This window comes from Manacus candei, unplaced genomic scaffold, assembly GCF_025592945.1.
Source record: "Manacus candei isolate 608988 ecotype Guabito, Panama unplaced genomic scaffold, ASM2559294v1 h1tg000237l, whole genome shotgun sequence".
Taxonomy (NCBI): Eukaryota; Metazoa; Chordata; class Aves; order Passeriformes; family Pipridae; genus Manacus; species Manacus candei.
Genome location: NW_026138285.1, coordinates 340,205 through 366,969, shown reverse-complemented (window position 1 = coordinate 366,969; position 26,765 = coordinate 340,205). Strand labels below are relative to the sequence as shown.

Sequence of the window (26,765 nt, the reverse complement as noted above, 5' to 3'; positions counted from 1 at the left end):
ACGCACTCGCGCGCTCACACGCGCTGACCCCTCTCGCCCTCGGCCCCCGGCACACTCACACAGGCTCTGTCACACGCGCGCGCGCTCTCTCACGCGCAGTGACACGCACTCTCACACGCGCCGACCCCTCCCGCCCTCAGCCCCCCTCGCTCCCGCACACACACACACACACGCACACACACAGACACACACACACACACACACAGACACACACGCACACACACACAGACACACACACACACAGACACACACACACAGACACACACACACACAGACACACACACACAGACACACACACACAGACACACACACAGAGACACACACACACACACACACACACGCACGGAGGTGGGGGCCGAGTAGAGGCGCGCGCGCTCCCTCCGGGAGGTGGCTGGAGCGGTGTGTGGGGGGGGGTGTGAACGGGAGGCGCTCGCGCGCTGCCGCCGCGGAGGCCGCGCGCGCGCTCGCCGGTGGTGGGCGGGGGAGGAGGAGCGGCGGCGGGAGCGCGTGCCACAGCCACGCCGGCGGCGCGCGCCGAGGCGGGCGCAGAGCGGCTGCGGAGGCGCTTCCAGCTCGCGCCGTCCCTCCGGGAGACCCGCGCGCCAGGGATAATCCATGGGGCCGAGCGGCGCCCGCTGAGGGAGGAGGGAACGAGGAGCGGCGGGAGTCGGTGCCGGCCGGTGAGTCCCCGTACCGGCGGGGAGGTCGCGTGTGCGCGGGGGGGGAGGGAGGGTTGGTCCACGCTCTTCTCCCCTCCCTCCGAGCCGGCGGGGAAATGGTGGTGGGAGGCGGGGTCCCGCAGCCATCCTGGCCGAGCCGCTCGTCCCGGCGGCGGGAGCGGAGGCGCCCCGTGTTCGTGTGGCGTGAGGGGGAAGAGCCGCCCGCAGGTAGCGGGGCCGGGCGGGCCTGCAGGGGAGCGAACATGGCAGCGCCAGAGTCCGGGAAGAGGGATTTTTGCCCCCAGAACGAGGATTAACCCTCCTCCTCCCGCCTCCGGATGCGTCCCCGGGAGACTCGCGCTTCATCTGCCGCTCTGGATTATCCACCCGCCCACCCTCCTTCCCCCACCCCCTTTCCCGGTATTTTCTCTCCTCCTGGAGATTATCAGGTTTCCCGCCCCTCCCTCTCCGGGATCCTCCGCCTCCCCCCCTCCGAGGGGATTATCTCCCCCCTTCTCTGCAGGATTATCCCCCCGGTTCGCTGTCCCTGTCCCTCACTCCCTGCTTAGGCTCCTCCGCAACCTCGCCTCTCGGGGATTATCTCCTCTCCCTTTGGGGTGATTCTTCCTCTCTTGATCTCTGCCCCGGCCTTTCCCTGCCTATTTTCCTCCCGAGGAAGTCAGCCCTCCCCTTCCGTCTGCTTCTGACTGGGGAAAGGGACGAAAATGTGGTTGTGATCGGGTGGGCAGGAGTTTCCAGCAGTGCTGTCACCTCCTCGGTCGCTGTACGAGTACTACAGGCAAGTGGATGTAGGTGGTAGGAGAGAAGGCACCAGGGATGGATGTGCGGAGCTTGTAGCGGAGTTCAGCCTGTGGCGTTGTGTTCCGTATGCAGGAAAATATCTGCACCCTTTCCGCGATGTTACATCTGATGGAGGTGAAGGAGAGCCGGTCTAGATCAGTGCTTTAAAAAGACACGCATGGCTGAGTGGTAGAGACTGCACACCAACAGCCTCCGAGTTTCTTTGAGGAAGGTGCAGCGTACAGGAGTAGCATTATAAGTGGGAGGGTGCTTGGTTGACATTGCTGCTGTCCGGGGGTCAAAGCTTACTTGGACAGCTTCTGTCTTGGCTTGCAAGCTGGCTTGGGCTGTTGCTCAGTGGTGAGGAGGAAGAAGGCAGGTGTGTTTTGCTGAGTCTCTGATGCTGATGTGGTTCGTTACCATCAACATGCTGGCAGAGAAAAAATGAGTGTTCCTAAAGTGGACAGGGAAGGTTTGTGCCATGTATTTGGCTGCTGTGTAGGTTAGATCAACCTCATCTCATAACCCTTGGTCTTCACGCACGTGGGTTCGCTGGAGGAGAGTTGCAGATCTGGCCATCTTGCAGCCCAAGGCCCAGCATTATATCCATTAAACTTCTCCCACTTGGCTTTGAGAGGAGGAGAGGCTGTGAGAAATTGTAGAGGCTGGGCAGCTATAAATAGATGTCGGACTAGAGGAGGCTCTGAAATCTTAGCATGCTGCTTCTGAACAGATAGTATCTGTTAAACTGCTTGGTTTGACACCAGCATCATAATGTTTCCCTTTTTTTTCTACTGAGGTAGTTGACTTTTAACACTTTGAATATGGCTGGACCATACAACATCTGCCAAAAAATTCTTTTTCAAAAGGATATAGACAAAATCCTCGTTTACATAAAGTGCTGATAATTGGAGTCTAGTTTGAGCTTATTTAAATGTGATTTTTAAAGGACCTTTCAGAGAAATCTTTCATTTTGTCTTCCCTCCATTGAAATGTTTGGAATTGATGATCTTGCTCTCCTTAATTTGTTTTCAAAGTGTTGCACTATATAGGGTATCTGACTTCCATGTTGCTGTGAAAAATCTGCAGTACTGAGGTATGGCCTCTAGCACTGTTAGGTTTTTATTTTATTATTGAGCTTTTGGAGTTTTTTTCTTTTCTTTTCTTTCTTTCTTAATGGAATCTTTGACATCTAACCAAAGTGTGTATATTCAGCTTTTTTGAATTCTGAGTGAATTCTGAATTTGTTTTAGATCCTATGCATCAGTGCTCTTTCACTCTTTCAGCCTGTCTTGCCAAGAACTAATTAATATGGAAATTATTGACAAATATACTGTACTAGCTCTGTGAAATGGTGTCTGTTCTGCTGCTGTATTAGTGGGCTAACTGCATACCAAAACTCTCTAAAATGATTGTAAAACTGTTGCAACATAAGTTCAATTGGACCTTTATTAAACTACCTCTTGTGCCTTTTTTTTTCTTTAAAAAATAATGGAAGCTATTAACTTAAATCATGGGTTTGTTGTTTTGGTTTGGAGTGGTTTTTTGTTTGTTTGTTTGTTTTTAATTAAGGAAAAATAAGAAAGAAATTAATGAAAACATGCCTGGCTAATTGAAAGAGTCTTAGTGAAGGCTAATAGAGAGGATGAATGTCTGCAGGAACCCTGACTTTTAGGACCTTTCTTATTGAAAGCATAAAATTTTAATCTCATCTTTTTTTTCTTTTTGTGAATTCTTGTATATGCAAACCTCAAGGAGGTGGAAAGGAACAGAAATCTTGGCAATATGACTTACTAGTTTTGGCATTTTTATTTGAGGTTTAACCATAGTAAGAGCAGAAAAACCAAGTAATCTACAAAATAGTTTGGCTTAATTTTGAGCTGTTAAGGATGTGATCAGAACATTATCCTCAAACACTGTGTGTCTTTGGCCAGCACCAAGCTCCAGCTTGATATTAGATCCTTGTGTTGGGTATTTCTACACACAGAAAAAAAGGTCAGTGGTCTGGAGAAAACTTTATAGTACCACAATGACTAGAAAAAGACTCTTTAGTGTGTCTTTGTACAGTGTCTCAGTCCCTGAATCATTCTGTTATTCTAAATGCATTTGTTTGTAGAAATTACAGTTTGAGTGCAATTTTATAAAAGTTCAGTGTCCTGCTTTAAACCCATGCTTTCTGCTATAGTTATAGGTGATTTAAAGTTATCATTTGGTGGGACTGTCCCAGGCTCGTTACTGCCCTTTGATGCTCCGTGCAGGACACTGATCTCTAGATCAGGGAGTCTTTTCTTTAGAAAAGAAAGAAGGGGGAGGATGTTCCTTTTACTTAAGAGACAGGTATGCACTTAGGATTGTGATAGTGTTTGTGGTTGTAATTTAGGTGTTGCACTCTTCATACAGATGTGAAATGAATTATACTGTCTCAAGATTTGAAAGATAAAGAACTCACAAGTTTAAATAAAATGCCCTGTTGTGTTTTGTGTTTGAGGTAAAAATGGATAAAAACTGGAATGGGTTGGCCTGGCTCATGTGGTGAAAACTTGACTTTTTAGAAGCATCCTGCGACTGGAGGGGTACAGACACCATTGGGCTTATTTGTCCAATACAAAGTACAAAGTAGAATATGATGGCAGGATTAAGAGTGAGCCTGTTAGTGGGAAAGTGGTTGTACTGTCCATGATGAGAGAAGCAGCTCATAGCAGCTCATAGAAGGTCCTGGAAAAGGGTGAATTTAATTCAGGCTGACATGTGAGAGACAGGCTGAAATACAGGTGTGCTGGTCACAAATGCTGTTAGAGGGCTTATCTGAGCCCATGGTCACTATAACCATTTCCAGATGGATCTCAGGTTATACTACAGCAAAATTGTAGTACAAAAAAGCACGGTGATGGTAATGTGCTATGCTGTGGCTTAAAATTGCGTTTTTTCAGAATAAAGCAAGACTGAATTGTGTGGTTATGGCTGATGTCATTCTTACAAGAATAATGGGGATAAAAAAAGAGAAAGGAGAGGTTAGGGAGAGGTGTTTTGCCATATCAAAACATTTACATTCTTATTTTGGGTTAATTAGAGTCTTTTAAAGCTATAGCCATTTCACAACATGTGTTCAATAATAAAAACTTAAAAGTGGGAGGTTCTCTACTTTTACCATCATGTTTAATTATTTTCAAGGTCTCTGGCTCAAAGGAAAAAAGGTGTTATATACTGAGAATGCTTCATATTAGCAACATTCTGTGGGTTTTGCACATCAGTTATTTAAAGAACTTGTTCTAATGTTAGTGTCCAGGTCTCATGAAGGGATAGTGGAAATCAGCAAGATACTGAAAAAAGATGACATTTCAGATTTACTAGAAAAAATGTTATTTAAGAAATTACTTATACATGTTTTTTAGGAGTATTAATTAGTTTTGCATTCTGACAGGCAACTGTTTGAGAGCAGGGACTTTGTGAAATCTGTGCGAACTGCAGGGAGTGGCAGTGGTTTCTGCAAACTTGTGTTTGGGACATGACACATGATGACACGTCACACGCAAATTCTTCGCATCTTACACAAAAATCATTGCTCTTTTACTTACCCAAATCCCAAAGTTTCAAATTACTGTTTCAGTTAAATTCATTTTTCCAGTAGATGGAAACACAACTGTTCATTTCAAGTAAGCTTAAGCTTTTACTTTTTTATTGCAAACATTTTGTCAAAGCTGTTGAAATAATGAAAATTAGAACATAAGAAAAAATTTAAATTTTTATTTTAAGATAGTTCATTTGATCCTCTTTTAGTGAAGTAGTGTTGGCATTCAGATATTGTTTTTGTAGGAAGTGTCTACTCCAATAGTTTGGTTTTAATTTTCTAATTAAAACCTTATCTCCACCCAATGGTCATATGTGCATGAATGAAAAGTTAAAGTGATACCTTTTTAAATGTCTAAACATAGGATGGGGAAAAATAGATTGAGGGTAAATGAGACTGAGGGTAAAATGATTGGGTAAAGTTTGGTTTGTAAGACTAGTAGTGCAGTGTAGGGAGCACTCAAGTAAATCAGCAGGGGAATAAAAGAAAAATGTATCAGCCATTCTGACTGTTATTCCATTCCTTGATAATTTATTTTTTTTAAATATTTGATTCCATGTTCATTCATTAGTTGTTCAGGGATCTGCATGCAGGTATCATGTGAGAGGTTTTGTGTGTAAAACATGTCAGCAACTTTTTATGTGACATTGATTTATTTTTTTAACAAGTCAGTGGGCCAGTTGGTAAGTCAGCCTTTACGTATCTTGTTAGAATTCCACCCCATGCCTTTCCTGATCCTCTGTTGAAGTTTACAGGAGTCTTTTTGGCAAGATGAAACTGCTTATGCAGCAGAAGTTCTGAAACTGGGAAGGCAAACCGTAGTCTAGTGAATGAAGTGAGGGAAAAGTTTTATTTCTCCTTTCCAAGCACTTCTGACGTACTGTATTGTGAGCTATTGTTCTGTAGCAAAGCACAGTGTTGCTGGACAGAAATTGCTTGAACAATACTAAGTTTGCTGTAGTCATACTGCTGCTTACAGCTTCACATGCATTTTTTGGGTCACTAGAAGGAGGTGTAATTAACAATTTAAAGTTCAGTTTACGCATTCTTTGGTAAAGAACATGAGGGCAGGGAGAAGTCAGTGAGTGAAACTTAATGTTCATGGAGTGTGCGATGGTAAGGCAGTCATCTGAATTCAAATCAGGCAGACAGCTCTGCTTCCCAGATCTGCTGGTACGGCTTTGCTTACACTAGATTGGGTATGCAACAGCAAAATGGGATGAGCAGGGCTTGATTTGGTCACTTCTGACCAGTGCAGCTGCTTTATATAGATTTAGTATTTGCACTATTTAAACAACTTCCAGAAGTGTATTGCTTGATGTAGCTGGCATTTGTCATATGTGATCTTCCCTCAGAGGACAAACTCTGTGTGTACACTGCTACGTGTGGTATTTAAAGCAGGGTTCAAGTAAGGCTTATTTATGAAGTGAAACTCTGGTGATACTGGGACTGGCTCTGTGATTTTTACTTTGTTCTTTCATAGCTTTCTATGCAGTGGCCCACTTGCTGCATGGATAAAATTTAACCTTAGCATGAGCCTGTTGTGTGAGAGGAGTTGTCCATCGTTAGCTCTGTGATAATCTTAGAGGTGTCGTGGCTCAAGGGGGTTTAAATGAATGGACTACCTTTGAGTTACTGTGCTTTGGGAAACAAGATAAACTGGTAGCCAGTGTTGCTGGGTTTTAAACAGCACTTCTGTAAAATTAGCTGGTCACACAGAGGTAATGATTGTGCTTGAGTTACTCTGACTGATGGTTCTGAATCCTCATCATTCTGCTGCTGCCTGCGGGGATCACATCCGCTTCGTGTTCCCATTGGTAGAAGGGAAAAATGTTTGGACAGTTTTGAGGACAGGCCATAAATGCAGTAAGAGAAAGGGTGGGAAAGGAGTTGGAGAGCGTTGAAGAGTTGGCAGTCGAATTGTCCCTTGAGTTTGACACGTAATTCGATAGGAGAAAATCTGTCCATCCGTCTGTCTGCACCTCCACCACCATTCCCCTGCTTATCTCCCAAGAGGTAGATCTTAGGGATCCAGGTATTGTTAGAAATCTTGCTGTTGGGATGGGAGAATAACGGGGTGTGTACACTGGTGAGATGGGTAAGAGGATTTGGATGTTGTTAAAAGGTGCAGAAGGGTGTTTTTTATTTAGTGATTTCCAAGTGTGGAGCCCGAACGCTCCGGGTCTCCTCAGAAAGGTGGCTCGAGCGCGCCCTCCAGTGTCCACACTGGGACAGAGGCGCCGGGACGCGCCCGGGGCTGCCGGAGCCACCGCTCTGAGTGAGTGACAGAAGCCAGCTCCGGTTGTGCGGGTGCCTGCTTGCTTAACTGATTACACTGATAAATAAGCCGTGGCTTCTTAACAAATAAGTAGATAAATACATTAAAAAAAAAATCTGCCGTAGCCAAAACGTGATGCAGTTAGAAGGCTTGCTCTGGTAGTTGGATCAAGAAGTGACTCCTATCCAGTAATCTATTAGTTGAGGAAACTGGTGCAGTCTCTTTGCTGGGACCATCTGTGCTGTCACCTGGAAGCATGCAAGTTTACTGCTGAATGGAATTTATTAGCTATGAATTGAAGCGTGCACATTTAACTGTCAGATCTTGGCAAATAACTCTGCGAACAGCACGGACTAACTAGACAGCAGCAGAATGAAATGTGTGGCTCTTACCAAGTTTACCATACAGTTTTCAGTCTTAGGTCAGATTCCATGCTGTTCAGGAACACAGCAGGGACTTTCTGAAGGAAGAACTTCATCGGTACTAATGAGTAGGAAATGGAAAAGCGAAGGGCGGACTCTTCAGCAGCTGGACTCCTAATAAAGTGGAAGGTCTCAAGGTGTATTGTCATAAGTAATTTGAGATTTCCAAGATTTCATAGATGTTTCATAGGTGATTTCAAGTTTCTAGTATTGTTTTGCTTTGTTTCTTTTTAACTGTTCAAAACTTGAGCTTCTGGCTCCTAGTAGAGGTGTTTTTTTAGACAAGGCGTAAGGTTAGGCCTTGTTTGACCACACACCTTATTTCTCCATAAAACCACCAAACTATTTTGAAACAGTTATATCACAGTAAGACTGTCAGAATGGTCCTCTTAGGTCTTGCTATTAACTGGAGTTGTTGAAATAAAACACTTCTTTAAGTAAGTTTAAACTCATAAGAATATAGTGTTTGGTTTTGTTTTTAAAGTAGTCTCGTTTGTAAGGTACTGGCAAAAATCTACATAGAGAAGCTTTCAGTGAAACCCATAGGAATTCTTTCTTTAGAGTTATAAAAATTAGTATAATTACAAATTTGGCAAGAAGTACTTTTATAAGACATTCCAGAGCAATCTACTGCTTAGCTTAGAATGTATGGGCTCTGTATGGAAAAGTGCAACTGTATGTCTGTTCTTACTTGACATCTGGTGTGATACAGTCTTACCTGTTACATGTATCTGTTTGCCACCACCAAGAAAGACCTTATACGGAATATGTACTTTTGTACTCAAAGTTCTTTTCTCAGTATGTATGTCATTGTGAGGGTTTTACACATTTCAAATAATAATAAAAAAATAAAATCTCTTGGGCCTCCCTACCCCAGGCATAAGTGATTTTACTTTAGAAATATAATTACTGTACTTCCGGATGGTAATCTCTCTGGACAGCTATAGACTAGTTTGAATTAGATTACTCTGGTTTTTCCTCCAGGGTGAGCTAATACATTGAGTTTTATTTTTCTGTAATTACTTCAAAATTCAGATCACTTCTAATGCTTGCTATTCTTCCTTATTACTAGATTGGGAGAGCTAAAAGTACTTGCATTTGAAAAGTTAACATCAACTTTTTTTTACCTGTAACTTTATTTCTTTCAGGTAGGTATCTGCTCTACTTCTCAGCTTCATACAGCTTATGTTGTACTCATTTAGTCTCAGTTGTAGAGTTTCTTAATTTGAAAATACTGGAAATATTTACTTAATAAGCAGAGAGTAAGCACACTAAATCTTTCAGCTGTGACATTTAAACAAGTCTAGCTAAAGCAATGTTTTTGTTAAATCTGTATTGCCAGAGTTCTGCATTTGCAAACCTTTCAAGTAGTTTGGCAGTAAGCTGCATGGATAAACCAAGTTATTACTTTTACCTCTATTACAAAATCTTAGGACAGAAAGCCAGTCAGTATGAAAAAAACAGAAGCAGAGTCAGTCGTGGGAGATACTCGGTCAAGAAAATGTTTTTCCCATTTTTTTCATGAACTTAAGCAGGAAGTGCAAATCTCTGGATAGATGACTGTGAACCCCTGTGGGACACTAATTCCAAAATGCAAATGCTTTTATATAAATGACCTGTTTCTATGTGGATTTTTCTTAGTTTAAAAAGTAGCAGTACACTTAAGCACTAAATGAGAGAAATCTAGAGAGATGAATTTGTAAGTGAACCTCGTTGTTTGATAATATAGTGCTGTTTTGAAATAGAAGAAAATCTTTGGTGTTTTGAGGTCTCAGGACATGACTTCCTGGTTGTGCTGAATACAGGACTAGCCAAGATATCTGTAGAGGCAGTTCATTTTAGTTCTGTAGTTGGCATCTGGTATCAAAGTGCAGGAGTGTTATGTACTAATGCAAGATTTGTCCTGCAGCCTAGCTACGTAACACCTGAGTCCATTGCAAACCTGAAAGTATTTTGGTGCTCTTAATACAGTAGGTTTTCAAATAATAACACCTCTCATTGGGTCGAACTGAAGGTCCATCTAACTCCTTTTTACAGCGTGCAGTACAACTTCTGAAACCATTCAGAGTCTATCAGAGCTCCTGGTAACATTATCTCTGAGCAGATTTTCAAGATGCCAGAAGTCATGGATGTCTCTAGATGAGAAGGAGCTGGAGCCGGAAAATTTAATGTCTGGATAGCCTTAAATTCAGCTTCCAGATAGGGATAAAGAAGAATAAAACGATCCCTGAGTGCCTAGACATCATTATCCAAAAACGGGTGAAGAATTTCATTGTGCTAATCTGCAACAATGTCAGAATCCAAAATTTAATGCGTTGTTCACGACTAAAATAACGTCTTATGTAATTGCCCTGGGCCTGCACATTAACAGCTTCCTAAAAGATCTGATAGCTTTGCAGAGGGGATTGAAAACTAAGACAGCAGAATGACTGATAATGATAAAGATGTAAGACTTGAAGGTCTCCAGAAAGTCCATCCCTTTGTAAACAACAGATAACACACTTGCCACACTTTCTCTGCTTTTCTGCAAGTCATAAGGGAACCAGCGTAAGTGCAAGAGGATGAACTACAATACCAGGCACAGATTAGCAGCTATGGGTATGGCCACCTGTAAGAAAAGGATTCCATTTCCCTAATATTGCACTGAAGGAAGACCTTGTATCAGGACCTTTCTCCTGTTTGATGTGATCTTGCTCTATGTTAAGGTATTACCCGTTAGAGCTGAACAGGTTTGTTAGCAGTAATCGGTTGTAAGTGGCAGTTCAGTCCTTTAAATGCCCTTTAAAAAATATGTTTATTTTATTTTGTTTGTATGTGTGCATATGACTGTGTACATATATGTATACATAAATAAAAGGAGGAAATGTTTAATAAAATATGGTATTTTATAAGTATGTGTAGAGATGCATGTGTGTATATAAAAAGAGCATTTGTCTCTAGACAGGAAGCCCAGCATCTGTGAGCTGACTAGGAAAGCATAAAAGCAAAGTAAGCATACATAACATTTTCCCCAGGTAATCTCCCAGAATCCAGCTAATATTTAACTTGAAGATTTTTTTAACCAAATTAGGTTTGTGGATTGCTTATGTAATTTGTGTTGTGTGCTTTTGCTATTCAAGATGCTTCCATTTCAAAACTGGTCTCAACTTCCTAATGGACTAGTATTCATACATAAATTGCTACTGAGCACTGGAGATCTGTTTGATTAAACATGAGAAACTCTTATCCTTGGATTGGATTACTGTTTAGTTTCTTTAAATAATTGATATGGGTTTTCACTGAAGTGCTTGATAACTGACATGTGATACATGTATCATTGTAGCCTACTGTGAAGATTGAGCCAGTGCTAGTTCTTGTTCTGGTAACAGAGCTGGTGGCAAGTTTACAGCAGATTAATGATTACCCATATATTAGTTTCAGAAGCATGTCAGACTGACCAGGAGGCCCACAGATTGTTCTTTGGTTGACCATTGCTTCATTCTGCCTAATAATGTGTCCAGGTGGAACAGCAGAAATAGATGTTTAGCCTCCAAACACTGGAGCCTGTGTATGGCTTTACATATTCACCTACTCTCCAGGGCTGCTGGCACCCTGTGTGAGGTTGGACCTAGCTTTGGCCAAGATCCTGGTGTGGCTTTAAAGGTTCTTCTGCTTTCAATGTGGGGTTTTAATGAACACAGACAGATACTGTGTGTGTAATGGGACTAAACGAATAACATTTTAATAGTTTGAATTTTGGGTTGGTTGGTCACTGAGCCCTTTTAACTTACGTCTGTGCTGATAACAGGTGATAACTTCCATGTCTATGCTGATAAACTAAAGGGAAGACTTCTGGATTAGCAATGAAAGTGCTCTTTCAAGTTAGACTGGACAGTATGGTATCTTGTACCTGGCAACATCTTCAACTGATCTGTGGAAATCCATAGATACTATGGAAACAGATCACTGTTTCAAATTGCTTTCATTAAAAAACATTCTTCCTAAAGTCTCTCCTCACATGGTCCTATATCTGTACTCAGAATTGGGAACAAACTGTAGCAACTGGCTCATCTTTCACTTACTTTAGTCATTCTACAGGTAGCTAGCAGTTTGTTACATTCAGTATTACTTGGAAAACACTTCCAAGTTTACAGTAAAGACTTTTAAGCTTCTAGATTCAGTCCTGTGATGGCAGTAAGAAGGATGGAGTCAGGAGTTCTAGACCTCCTTGTGTTAACAGTGAACAGGAGATGTATTTTGTTCAGTGAAATCTACTTAATGTGAGATCTTAGAATCCAAGCAGAATAACAGCATAGCACTATAGAGATAGTTTGTACTACCTGTTGGAAATGTGGTATCAAGGACTCAGAGAACTGTAAGGAGCTCTTTCCTCTTATTTTTCACTCTGTTGTCTTTTCATTTGTTGGTAAAAGTCAAGGTTCTCATGTTTGATCCCTTCGTCAGTTGGTTGAAGAGGCAATAAAGAAGCACTGTCCCAATACAGTTGTCTAAAAAAGTTTTAAAAAATACTTTTTCAAGCTGACTTTCCTACTACCTTTTAAGAAGAAGTGTAATCACTGGCAAACCTCCAGTTTGGCCTAAATGGAATGCAGAAGCTCTCAGGCTTAACTTGAGTTGATATGTTTATAAAACCAAGAGCAGTTCCATTACTAAGAACTTGATCTAAGCTTTTGGAGGTACTCTTTCTTTGTGGGAGAAGAGATTTTGATAGTGGTAGGTAAAACAAACAAATAATTATGGTGGGTTTTTTTTAATTTAGTTTAGAAATAATGTAACAATAGAGTTCAGAAAAAATTGACTGAATTTTTTTATCCCAAGTTGCACTAGGAGGGCAGGTTTTCCTCTAATTATTGGTACGTCTTCCTCAGAGAAAAGATGATGGTATAACTAACTTCTGTTCTCAAAACCAGGTATAGTAAGTGAGACTTGAACAGACTTGTGTTTTCTCTTGCTGAAGAAATAGATCCTTCAGAAAAAAATTGATATAAAGTGCAGCATGCATATACTTCTTATATAGAAATAGGAGAAAAAAGAGAAGTAAAATTTACCAGCTATACATTGAATATTGTCTTTTCAAGTGATGCCCAAAAATACTCTTGCGCATCTGAAGATGTTGAATGCATCATAAATCTCAGCTAATATTGTCTAGAATTGCTATACTTGGTTATCTGTGACCAAAATTAGAATCCTGCTAAAGCTTCTGTTACATACGTTTTAGAGTTCATTGGCAGCTTCAGCTGAGTTACAAAGAAGAGGAAGGCAAAAGAAGTGAGGAGTCACGAGGACTCTAGATCCTCACCATCTTACTTTAAAATAGAATTTAAACTGTTAAAAAAGTCTCTAAATGTCTACAGCACAGGTTCTTTTTAATCAAACTGCTCATGGTTTTTATGCAGCTATGCTGCCATTTTGGTTTTCTGCTGTTTCTTAAGCATTTTTGTATACTTAGGAAACATTAGGAGTACTTTCTTGAGTGAACAGAAATATGCAATGAATGGAAGGAGAGTGGAAAATATCTTGAGAATATATGAACCAAATGGGTTAATCAAGACTTACACTGTGTGACATTTCACAGTTTGTACTTAAGGAAATATATGCAAATACCTCTTGTCAGCCTATTTTGAGGGGATCTGAACATATAAACCTCCGAATGAGTCTTTCATTCAAGTAGGTCACTTCCTTTTTGCTTTTTTTTTCCTGGAATAATTCCCTAAACCAACTTTAACAGATGCCTTAACTTTGAAGTCACAGGGACTACTTGCTTGCTTGCAGGCGAACATACAATTAAATGCTTTCCAATAGTATTTTAGCAAATTCCACTTCTCTGTAATATTGTCTAACCCAACTTTTTTAAAGTCAGCAGGCTGAAAGAGGAGCACAATGAGTGGCAAGTTGAACCTACTCAGCTTTGGGAACCTCTCTTTCTTTCTCATCAAGGAAGAAGTGTAATGTCATCTTCCAGGTAAAAGTGCCAGGCTGTGTACATGAAGAGAGGGGGAGCAGGTGACAGTGCCATTTAAACACCCCTTCTAGCATGGTGTAAGCACCATGTTTTGTGCTAGACTGTGTACAAAAAGGACAGACCAGGCATGGTTTCCTGGGCCATCAGCTGGAACATATCATTAGACATTTCACATTTTTTCTTTTTCCTTCTGATCCATTCCTTTTGTTGTATCTAGTTTTTCTGACTTCATCATAATGTGTTGCCTACTTTCTAGCCATTTTTTCCCTTTTATTCAATAAATTTTCAAATAATTCACTATTAAATAAGTGTTTGGGACTTCGGGTCTCAAACAAAATTTAAGTTTTATTTATTTATGTGTTGGAGAGATGACCAACTCTTCTGTGTATGGTAGGGTTTAAATTTTGGCTAAATGTTTTAAGCACTGATGTTGAGGTGTGTGCATATGCATATGTTATGATGACTGGTTTAAACTGGAGAAGATGACTAAAAAAAACCATGAGAGATAATCTGACTCTAAGATGATCTTGAATTTCTGCATCTCGGTGGTGTTTAAATTCATTAAAATATATTTTCCACCCCTTCCAAAATATAATCCAAAAAACCTTCAAGGATTAAAGTCAGTTTTTCTAGAGGCATCTTTTACGAAGTGTCAGGAGTGGTATGTCTGTAAGTTTGTTTGGGATGCTCTTGTGGTGGTATGTGTCTTTTGTGGAATCTGTTTCCCTTCCTCAGAAGTCATAGGACACTCCATGTTATTGGATTTGCTGTGAGTGCTGTAGATTCAAGTAAAAATGTTTGGGGAAAGCAAGAATGTCTCGGATGCAGTTGCAGTGATGTTTCCATGCTTCAAATTTGTGGTAGAGTCTTGCAGCTGTGCTGCACTGTGCACTTCTCATCTTGTCACTCTTTGTGTTGTTTTTCTGTATCTGTCATACAGAAAAATCTGTATCCACCTGTTCTTAGAAAGCCCCATAACTGAAGAGCAAGGCTGGTAGAATTACTGTATTGATTATTTTATTAAGTCTTGAACTTAAGATAGTCTTCCTGATAATTTAAAATAAGAGCTCTGACATGTGTGCACATGCAGCACTGTGTGAATGTTCCTTCATCACAAAAAGATACCTGGTTAGGTTCAGGTGTCTGTCTGGAACAAGAACTGTCTGCTGAGTGATGGACTTCATTAAAGAATTAGGAAAACTGACAGGCAGTGCTTTATCTGTAAGGCTTTGGTGAAAAGTCTTTAGGGGAAGGGTTCTACAGTATCCTCTTGTTAGTATTGTGTTCAGAATGGATGAAAATGTTTTTCAGTTTATATTGAAGTTTCTGGTTTGCTCACGAAACCAGGAAATTACAGGGCTTTTTGGTGCACTCTGCTTTGACTTGTTTGATATGCTAACAATTCAATTATTTAGCACAGGAAGATTGGTTTTGAGGACATGTGAAATTTATGTAATTGCATTGTGAATTTCAAGTACTTAGAATGTATATAAAAAAATTATCATGAGACTATTTAATTCTCTACCCTTTCAGCCATAATTTAATCCTGTGTTGAGCCAACGCAATGCATGCTTGATTGTATCTTTATCCTTCATAGCCCTTGATGTCCATTGTTCTGAACAGGGGGATGGTAATTAATTTGTGAAAAGAATTTTTCAGTACAGACACCTGGCTTCTTTTTTGAACTACTGGCAGGAGCTCATTCCAACCAGTCTCTTTGGTATTAAAAGGCAAGTGTTGATTCCTTCTGTGTGAAAGTTGGCTTGTCTGGGTCTGAACTTGTGCTGAGAAGTGATGTGGTATTTAAATCCTGACACTGTATTTGGAAAAACAGAATCTCTGCCAGAGTTTCTGCAATTGAGAAAGCTTCTTTCATGTTTCAACTGCTTCAGTCATTGAACACAAATTCCTTCCTATGGGATCAAATGTGATTGCTATTTTCTACCATGACAGGTTTCTGTAGAGAAATACTCGGTGCCCTCAGTAAGCTTGATTTGTAGAAAGGCTATTATGCTAATGAAAATAAAAAATAAATCTCTAAGCAATATGGTGTTATTATTGCTAAGGTCTCTTCCAAACTGATCATTCCAAAGGGAGTTTCAACATGAAGATCTGATGCTTCTAATGCATCTCTCTACATGCAGATTGATGATAGCAGGTAGACCTGCAATCCAGTGGTTGCTTGCCAGGCTGCTGGGCTTGTGCCTTTGTTATTGTGCCACTGGATCTGTCCAGGGATGGATGTTCTGGCAGTCTACCTGCATGGGGTTTACTTTATTAGATCTGTTTGTTCAACCTACTTTTCCCTCATCACTGGACCAAAAACCAAACTAAAGTCTAGCATGTGACCTTGCAGCTTAGCACGGACTTGTAGCTAACTGGTAGGATGCATGTAGCTGAGCTATCAGGTTCTGTTGATTTAGGGAAGTGCAAGCCTGGGTACTTAAAAATATCAGCTGCTCTTTGAGTAGAGAGAGTCAGCTAGATTCTGTCCTGAGTGTAGGACTTGTTCCTGAACCACATGACAAGTGGAATGTTTACAGGTCTGCTGGGGGCCATGTTAACAACCAGGGTTTCTGAATACTTGAAGCAAAATCAAGATTTCATTTGGGTTTTGGGCATGTCTTCAGGAACAGTGTAGTGGAAAACAAAAGAAATACAGTTGATTATTTGAAAAATAATTGAACAGATTAATTTCCTTTCTACAAAGATGAATTTACATTTTCTGAAAATGCATTCTTAGGCTATGTTTTGTTTCAGACCTTTCAAAATTCTAAGGAAGAATGGGACCATTTGACTTCAGTGCCAAATTTGCACGAGACAGTGACTACTCCATCTGTTTCTTGTTACCTTGTGCACTGCGTAACCTCTCTGCTGAGATAGGACTTGTTTTCTTTGTTGCCATAAGTTATGAATGTCATTAATGTGGTTTTGACCTTGTAACACCCAGGGAGCATTGTATCTTAGCATTATGGAAAAAGACGTCATTGCCCTTTCAAGTTTTCTTGGGAACTTGTGGGTAATTTCATGTTAAATTATTCCACAGTCTTAAAGCTAGTTGTGTCCAAAGAACCAATTTATCTGTAGGAGGTTACACTGCTCTCCTTTTATATTGCTCTCAGGCCCAATACTCTTCTGGGAAAGAGGAATTTAGTGGGGAGTATAATAAACAGAAACTACCATGAATGGGACTGACTGCTCTGAGAACTCACAGAGTGTGAGGAGGCAGTCCTCTCAACTGCCATGCTGAAGATGGTTGGCAAAGCAATTGCTCTTTTCCATGTCAGGACCCAGACTTCATAAAACCTTTTTGTGGAAAAGCTGAAACATGGAATTATTTATGTATTGCAATGAAATTCCAAAGCTGGGGACAAAGAATCAGGGTCCCTAACCTACCATTTCTGATTGTTCATGGGAGGACTTTAATAGGCTATTTAAGGAGTCCTTTCCAGCTCTTTTCTGTTGATGGTATTAGTAAGTGGTTCTGGCTGCTGATACCCAGGTAACTGGGCCTCACAACTTGTGTGAATCTGAGAGGTTCTGTTGTCAAAAACCAGTGAGGTTCTTGCTTGTACTTGTATCTTCTGCTCTTCTCTTCTCCCATCCCTTTCTCTGAGACCCCTAAGCAGTCTGAGGAAACAACAAAACAAGGGGACTTGAGTGAAAGCCAAGATAACGTGGCCTTTATTGCTTCAGCATAAATAGATTTGAAGAGAGTGTATGAGGATGTATATGAGCTGCTTTTAAGAAGCAGCAATTGCAGTTTAAAGTCAAGAAAGACGTTATCTTAAAACTTTTTCATTTTTTTTCCCCTCTGTAGACTTTCTCATGGTTCAGATGCGGTCAAAAAGCCAAGTTCCATCATGACCTTATTTTTACAAGAGAAGACATTGTAAAAGACATCATGTAATAAGCAAAAGTTGTAGTTTTAGACATCTCTACTTCCAGATTTACAGCAATTTGCCTGTCTCAGAAAATGATAAAAAGCCTCGACAGACATGATTCTTCACTGAGTTTCTTCTTGTCCAAGAAGAAAAGTTCAGCTGTCTTTACATTTGTCAGTACTTCTTTTGGGAAAAAAAAAGAAAAGAAAACATTTGAACTGAAAATGTGCAGTGCTTGGCTTGTGCAACAGTAATCGAGTGATTTGTGTAAAGTGAGTGAGTGGAACTATATACTTGAATAATTACTGCTATCAGGGAAGAGAAATAAACTGAAGTGAGATTCCTGGTGGGCAATGTGAAACTCAAAGGCAGCCAAGGCTTTCCAAAGAAACAGTGGAATGGAACAATGTTTAAAACTCATTGTTTAATTAGAAAAATTGTAACTATTTGACCAAAAGTTATTCACTGTAAGCCTTTACTTAAAAGTTCTCTGGTTGAGAACTTCAGTTGAGGTGACAAGGTACATGACTAAAAATTCAGAAGTTCCTAGGCAAAACTTAATGAAACCAAACTTGGTATTCTGAGGGGATGGAGTAGAAAATTTCCAACATGTCAGTATGCATCATGTGCCATTTAGAAGATACCCTTTGCAGTTTCACTCCCTGTGCCCACCTTATACACACAGAAAAGTGTCATTCAGGGGTTACGGCAGTGATTGGGAAATTGGCTTTAGAGTGAAGGTGGTGAACATTCAAAGTGGCAATTTCCTTAAAAACATGTAGTTCTTAATGCAAGCTGCCCTGAGACCACTAGAAAAAACTTTCCCCCCTTGTTATTGTGCTGAGATATTATTAAATTGAAATTAGATTTCCCACTTCTCATTAAGCATTTGCAATCGTAAATAAATCCTGATAGCATAATGTGCAGAAGTAGTTCAGAAGGTGAAATACAAGACTAAGGGCAGTGTGACTTACTGCATGGAGTTTTTCAGTTCCCTTCAAAATACGAGTGTCAAGGTGATCTTTTCATTCCTTTTCCAGGGTTCTGGAACATACCCTTCAAAGGACTAAAGGAAGTGACTGCTGAGGATAAAGAATATGCAATTGTGTAAATCTCAACTGCATTAAATTGAAAGAAAAGTTTAGAATAAAGTCTCTTAACTAGGGAAGGACAGAGATGTGTTTTGGGCATTCCTACAGGTCAGTAAACCTTTAACAAGCCATCATGTTTTGCCATCTCTGTGTTAAATTACAAAGGTTTTATGTGGTATTTTTTCCATTATTTAGAAACATCAGCAGTGTTGTTCTGCAAACAAATTTGGAAAAGCCATTTTATGTCTACTACATCACTGCTAACATTCCAAGTGTGTTTTGGAAATTTTCTTTTTAGGTAAAGCTTTAGCTGTGTCCTTAGAATAAACAAGAACTGTGTCATATGACAAGGGTAGCAGAGTAAACATTTTTCTCTTTTCCTTTCACAAGTCACCCTGAACTATAACATCATTAATTTAGCAAATTGCTTTTATTGCTTCCTATTAAGTTTGTTTGGACAGAGATGGGGAGTGCTTGCTTGAGAGAGATTAGTTTAGTGGAAGTGGGAGCATTAGAGCTTAGGGATGAACTACAAGTGAAACTCCTGGAAAATAATCATGTAAAATTGAAAACTGAGGTCCTGGGACAGAGATAATTGAATTTAAAATTTATAAATTTTGTAGATTCACTCCTGTCTTAAATTTTCACCTTCAAACTGGGATGCAGTGGAAAATCGGATGAAATTAAGTTGATTCTGAATTAACTGAAAACTTCCCTATGGAAGTTCTGTATGGTGGGTCTTCTTCCCTCTATAGTAAAATGGGCTAGATATAATCAAATATATTTTTCATTCTTTATTAAAGAATATGTTGAAATAGTCTAAATATTTTGTAAAGTGCTTTAATTTATTTTGTGCTCCAAAAAGCTGTCTCATATTTCTGTTTTCTGCATCTACATTTATTGAGCAGTTTTCAAATGTTTGTGTAGCATCTATAATAGAATCTCAGAAATATTTTTAGGCATGCATTGATATGTATCTAATTTAAATACTCCAGTGTTTTGGGTTGAAAAGGATAATTTAATAAGTACTTCACAGGAGCAGAAGCCTGAAATAGGGCATGCATGAAATGTTAATATATGGGTGTGATGTGTTAAAAGGGCATAGGTGTAGTTTTTGAAGTGGCTGAATCATAATGGCGCAATCAGATTCTGAAAGTGCTGTGTTTGGATGCTTTCATTTAGAAAAGCATTCTGCTGTTGTTATGAAATAAGTCTGAGAATGTGTTATAATACAGCCTTGCTTCACTTGATATCAAAACTCTTCATCATAAAATTCCTTATTGTTAGAATTCCTCAATGGCTCCTACACTTAAGGCTGTAGAAGGAGGTTGTGTTTAAAGCAACAGTAGTATCTGGATGATGTGTGGTTTCTGGTGGATTTTGTTGTCGAAGCATTTTCACTAAAGCAAAAGAGGATCAAAACCAAAGTGCCAAGAACTGATTTGAAGCCTAGAGTAACAGTAGTGGACAAAATATACTTGTAGTGTTTTCACTGAAGAAAGAAGACACTTTGTTCAGCTACAAGTGTCAGGTTTGGAGAAGAGTGAGGTTCAAAATGATGTTTTATACTGTTTTGTGACAGACCAGGAGATTAAGCTTGACAGTATGATATAACTCTAAGAAGGACAAAATAGATCTTATTATCTGTCTGTCTCAGTAGAAAGGGAAGATTTCGAGTGCTGGGCAAGGCACTCATGAGACTCTCGTCTAAAATATTTTGCACAGTTCTGACTGTATTGAAAAAAGGTGCATAGTGGAAGAGGTACAGGGAAGTCATGCCAGGCTTGCTTCTTTCCTGGTCAGTATAGGAGTGGAGAAGTTGTCCTCCGTAGGGCAGAAAATTGCCCTCTTTAGGTTAGAAGAATGAGAACTGAGATATAAAAAAAATTGGTTTGGGAACAGGAACCAAAAAGAATTGTTTAAGCTAGATTTCCTAGATTACCAAGATTAAGGGAACACCCAGGTATCTGAAGTGTGGATTGTTTTTAATGGTATCCTCCTGACAGTCTGTTGAGTGATCAAGTCCTTTCAGATTGAAGGATACAAGTACCCCTGAGATGCAAGTGACAGTGGAATCAGCAACATCTCTGGTAATCAAATTCCTCATAGGTCTCTGGAGGTGCACAATGTTGTTACTTTACTATACAGTGGAATATCTAATTTTGTTTATTAAAAGTACATTGTCTTGTTTGCAGATGTGCACAAACCACATTATAAAATACTTCTATAAGTAATGTTCTGAACCATGACATTTAACAGACAGTAGAGTATGTTACAACCCTTGTGAATTTTAGCTTTCTTCTTTGACTATACTTGCCTAGTGTTCCTAGATGAAAGTGCAGATGGTTGAAAAAACGTGTTCATAGCAGAACTTGAACCAGTTGCTGTTGGTGCCTGGTCTCAGAAGTGGGGCACAACATACAGCCTACCTTTATGCACTAAGACCGTGTTGATTGGAGGCCAGCAATAAGTTGCAAGGATGTAACAGTTGGAGTGGAATTCTACTTCCCTTTGGAAGGGTGTTCATTCTTTTCTCTTCAGGTCTAGTTTTTGGACATGTGTGAAGAAGGGATCTAATTGAGGAAGAAATTATTTGAGTTATAGTTGGCCCGGGCTTGAATTTTTTAATGGAATGAAACTGTATAGATAGTTCTGCATGGCTTTGCCTCAAGTTTTCCACCAAGAAAAGTGGTATAATAAACTGATATTTTGTTTGTTTGTTTTTGTTTGTTTGTTACACAAAACTTGTTCCTGTGGGTATGTAACTGTGGTCTTTACTTATGTTAGTATTTTGTCAGTTTTGCTATCTTCAGGCTCTGTCCTCCTGCAACAGATAAATAATTTTGAGTCCTGTGGCAGAAATATAGAGATACAAAGCTTTGATTAATTTGGAAGGGTGCACATTAGAGGAAGAAATACTTCAAAAGATGTACTTGCTTTGTTGCATCTGTTTTGCTGGCATTTTGGACTTCATAAATACTGGCATTGATTACCAGAGTGACTGCAGAGAATACAAGTTTCTTCATCCAGCTGCTGCTTGCAAATAGTAGGGAGGATGACTGATGTGATGCAATAAGCTCAGCCTATTCTATAAGTCTAGTGGAGTGCAGGATACATCCTGAAACTTTGTTGAATTTGTACTAAAATTTTGAGTACAAAGTAGTATCTTAAACTGCGTATCCACTGAATGTGTTTTGCCTTCATTTAAAAATCTGTTTTAAAATATTCTCCAGTACTTGAACTACTAAAGTAATTGGAGAACTAAGGGTAGTACAGTCTTTCTTCAGCAAAATTGAAATTTCTCCTGGGGCATGTCCTAGTATTCATTTAAAGTACAGTAGTTTTTGTGTGACATCATCATATACTTTCCTAACATCCATAGCTAAAATGAAAGAAGATTTTGCACTAAATGCCTTCTATATTCTGCACACTTGTGTGTGTATGCATGTGTGTGCTTCCTCAGTTAATCACATCTGTGCCTGAGGCTTGCATCAGTCTTCCTCTCATTAAAAAAAGTCAGAAAATGTGGTAATACTTAACACCTGTATAGGCTTATCTTCAAAGCATCAAGCTTAGTGAGCATCAAGTTAATTGTCTTTATACTTTATGAAATATTTTTCTTTGCAATCCTTTAAGAAAAAGAAGTCTAACAATTTCTGCAATACTGGATTTTAGTGTATCTCTTATCAATATCTTATTGTTTGTCATGATATATGTATTCAAATAATACTTAACCTTTTAATTTTGCTGATTTTGGAGTTGTGATGCTTTGTTCCCTTTTTATCTTTGCTGAGATAATTTTTAAATAGAGCTTTTCTTTCCAAAAGATGCAGCTGTGTGGTCCATCTGTTCATCAGAAAATTTTTGCTTCTTCTTTTTTTAGACAAACTTCACAGCCTGAAAGAAGTATGTCTGCAGTGTTCAGGATGAGAAAGGGTTGTTCGCTCTTCCCCACAGCTTTTGTGACCTTCACAGTCATGAAAAGTGGGCTTGTAAGATTGAGCCAGGTTTGATAAGGGTAGGAACTGCTCGAGCTTCTATTTATAGCTATGCTAAAATAGCTCCATCTTGGTTGCCAGTAGACTTGGAAAAAATGAACTAAAAAGATTAGCAAACATTTCTAAGCATTTATGTTATTTCTTTTCAACATGCGAAAATTCAGTGGGCAGAATTTGAATATCCAGAACACTCATCCTTATCAATTAGACTTTCCTTCTTCCTTTGCAAATTCATTGCCGTATGTGATTATGCAGTCAGTACAGTGTGCATGCTGCAGACAACTTCCTTCAATAAGCAATCTTATTGTCTTTCTAGAGATGTACTGTATTTACTGCATGAGGAAGAGGTCCTGTTTGGAAAAGGTGCCTGTTACAGTGGACTGCTGCCCAGGAATGTCTGAGTTAAGGTGGCTGGCTGCAGGGCTGGAGTGGCACTGGCCCAACACTGTCAAATAGTAGATGCAAAGTCTGTGGATGCTTGAGAGCCCAAGTGCTGTTGTACCCTACTACAGTCAGCAAGGTGTGTGGGATTAGGTGTAACTAATTTGTACCCTATAAGGAGAAGCAGAGGAGCTGAGCTGCAGTGGTCCATCACTTCTGAGCTGCAGTGGTCCATCAGTGCTTCTCTGGAGCAGTTGCTGAACGTGATCTCTGCTCAGTGGATACAGCTGCTGGCTGTGAAAACACAAACATAATGTTGTGTGTCCTCACTGCATAATGCTTTCCCAGAGACTTATGTTAAAATCTGGTTTCTAGCAGTAGTAACAGACAGCTTTGTTAGTGTTTCATACACTCTCGGTCAATAGTCTGTTAGTGAATGAATTTGTTACATGTTCTCAAAATGTTACCTCATCCATAGGTACTCTTTTTCTAGATTGCCAAAAATACTATACTTTATAACTGGGGAGAGAAGTGGCCAACACAAAATAGCTTTTTTTTTTTTTTTTGCCTTATTTTAAAGCATAAATCCGTTATTTTAAAACCATGAATGCAAATGGGAAAAAGTTAGTGTTTTCATTGGTTAAGGGCTAGAGAAGTTACAAATTAATTTTCTTTTGTCTGAGCTTATTTGGTGTCTTGTGAAACTTTTCTTTTTGATATATCCCGCTTGAAAAGGTTTTAAGTCACACAAGAAACTATTTCCAAAGTTTCTGTATGTGATCAGGTTTTAATCTAATTTCCTAGACTGTGTGTGATGCATCTGCCTCACCAATAGTCCTTGAGGTATTTATTATACCTTCCTAGCCAGATGAGTAGGCCATGTGGAAATAAATATGCATGTTTATTTAAATATATTATACATAATTTTCTTTTCATTCCTGTTATTTTGTAAGCTTGGAGACTAATAAAATGAAACTGAGCTAAAAAAATCTGTGCGAGGTATTCACTCTGGAAAGCTTTAATTTTCCCCAGTGAGTGACACATTTGTCTTCTGTCTGCAAATCTGGAAAATTTATTTAAATGTATGCTTCCTCTTTCCTTTACATAGAATTAATATAGACGAGAATTAGGCACTGAAAGAAAGAGTAAAATCAAATTTGATAGAAGAATCACAGTTGAGAGCTTGGTGAAAACCTGTCTTTTTCTTACAAATACAGGAAGAGAAGAGTTATCATAGGATCTTTTACTTCTGTTTGATCTGAATTTACTATTGTAAAGTACAGTGTGTAGATTAAACCTTTGAAGCATCCTTTGGTTGTCTGAAGAGCTCTTTGTGAATTAGGAGGAGTTAATTATGGTTAGTAAATTTTGCATTAGGAAGTGGGATTTCTGTATTCTTGTGCCTCAGGATGCATGCTGTTTGCCACAGAGATAATTAACATGTCTTCCCCCCTTTTACCTTTTTGATATGGGGTACAATTGACAAACTAGTTTCCCCAAGTATGGGGTCCTGTGCATAGTGGATTAAATTGTTCAGTGCATGTACCCAGCAGACCAGTAGCTCCTGCTGAGTCTTGCTTGAGGCTTTAAACTTGCTATGGTTATGAAAATGTTCTTTGAAAATTGACTGTGGAAATTAATTCTGCGTTTGTGTGTGTTCCCTGTCATCAGAGCCAGGGGCTGGAGTGGAGAGGGGCCCATTGTAATCTCATTTTCTCTTAGGAATCCCAAGTCAGACTCAGTTTTATTGTCACTGTTTCCTAAGAATCGATTAATTTCAACACCGTGCCTCAGCTGAGAGCCTGGTTTTGCTGCTGGGTTCATCCTGTTGTGTCTGGAGGCTGTGTCAGTGTGTGTTTCTTGTAATGTGTGTTCCAAGATGGTCTGTAGTCAACATCGCCTATCTCATACTGTCCTCAAAAAGCAAATCCTCTTGTTTTGTGAGGAGACTTTAAAGTTTTATGCAAATGGGTCTTTGAATATAGAAGAAGGCTTGTCTTCAGAGGAAGAAGGAGATGCATGGTAGAGCTCTCAAAGTTAGTATGTTCTTAGTTTTCTCTAAATGATGGGGCAAGAGAGACCCAATTAATTTTCCACTGAAGAAAAAGCTTTTAATTGGACACCAAAACATTCAACCACAAGGAGCACTTCTGCCAACCTGGTTTATGCAGTTTGTTCATGTAGTCCTTATTCTACAGGGCTTTCTACTCCCCCAGTGAGTAACTTCTGTCAACATTTCAAGGGTGGATTTGCCACAAAAGAGATGTGAGGCTCAAAAGGCAGTTTTTGATGGAGTATTTAGATTTGGTAGTTTCTAAACTCCTCAGTTCCATCTGTTTCTTGCTTGATAGGACCTGATCTTTTAAGTAAAATGTAGCTTTCATTCCTGCTCCTCAAAAATAAGTGCTAAGGTGGCTTTACCCCAGAAAGAAAAGAGTGAAATAGTTTAAAAGACTGCTACTTGAAATTCCTTGTGTGTATACATTATTCTGAAAGATCATTATAATTAAGCCTGGAAACAACATATCTCCCACTGTTTGTTTTTTAATAAGATCTTTTTTCCCTAGAAATGAATAAACAAAAGCCTTTTGAATAGATACACAAGAAGAGGGCCCATAATACATTTCCCAAAGTGTCTTCACCTCCTCCCTTCTCTGCCCTTAAATAGTTTTTGGATAAATCAAATTGTTTGAAAGTACATGTATGAATATCTAAGGCATATGTAGGTCAGTACGTTGCTTAGACTTTCAAAGTTATTTTCACATGTAAGCAAATATTAGCATTTCACATTAAATGGGAACTATGACTTGCATAATAAATGTAAAACACTGAAATTAAAATGCTTAGTCTAGTCTGTCACAAAAAGTACTCATGTATTTGTTGCCTATTCCTCTTATATAAACCAGCTGACATAATTCCTGTTGGAAAATGCTCTTGGTGACTTTTTGAAAAATAACATTTGATCATGTTCTGAATTTTTTTGCCAGGTGAATGTAAAGCAGTGAAGCATATAAATGTTCCTCTGCCTACCATGTGCTAGGTAAGAGGTGCAAAGACTTTGTTGAAGGTCAGGCTTTCTCTCTTAAAAATTTCTTGCTTAACATTGTAGCTGGCTAAAATAAAGGGGTACTTAACAGTAGGGTTTTTTTTATTCAACTACTGGGAAAGATCTTCCCTTTAAGATGGGACATTAGCTATCCTGAGGCAATTGGGAGCCTCCTGCTGTGTTAAACATAAGCAATCGAGGATGAGTAAATGAGTTACCTTTAAGTAACCAATTTGCTTATTCCTGCTTCTTTGTTTTACTTTCTAATATTGAGGCAACAGTACTGATAGCTAAGAAGACTCTTGCCATTATGGCTGTACCATGAGAGAAGGCAACCATCAGACACAAAGCAATAAGAAGATATTCCCGAAAACAGCTGATTTGGGTTTTGATGACCTGGGATGCAAGTCTGCCTTTGTGGATTTTTTAAACTCTGAATGTTGATAAAGCTGGTTACTGTTTTCCAAAAATGCCGAAATATAGTTAAGTAGTTCTGATGCTAGATGTTTGTGAAACCTTTATTAAATAAAATATTATTCTGAAAATACCCAGTGTACTTGTACAAAGGTTGAAAGACATTCTTAAGAAACTTAATATTGCTCTTAACAGTTTATCATTGATTATAAAGTTTTTATGTAGGGACTTTATTTTTTAATTTGATCTTTCTAAGATAGG

At 39.4% G+C, this 26,765-nt stretch overlaps 1 protein-coding gene across 12 annotated transcripts in view; it reads left to right on the top strand.

The window, feature by feature from the left end:
• Positions 1 to 469: 469 nt before the first annotated feature.
• Positions 470 to 26,765, top strand: part of PALS2 (protein associated with LIN7 2, MAGUK p55 family member) — a 59,594-nt gene continuing 33,298 nt past the window's right edge. For 4 of the 12 annotated variants that reach the window (XM_051774929.1, XM_051774930.1, XM_051774928.1 and 1 more), the window contains exons 1-2: positions 470 to 680; positions 18,615 to 18,773. The gene's annotated coding sequence lies outside the window, so the exon portion shown is untranslated. Of the gene's footprint in view, positions 681 to 18,614; positions 18,774 to 26,031; positions 26,573 to 26,765 lie in introns of all 12 variants that reach the window. The other 8 variants (XM_051774920.1, XM_051774932.1, XM_051774931.1 and 5 more) reach the window with 4 other exon arrangements.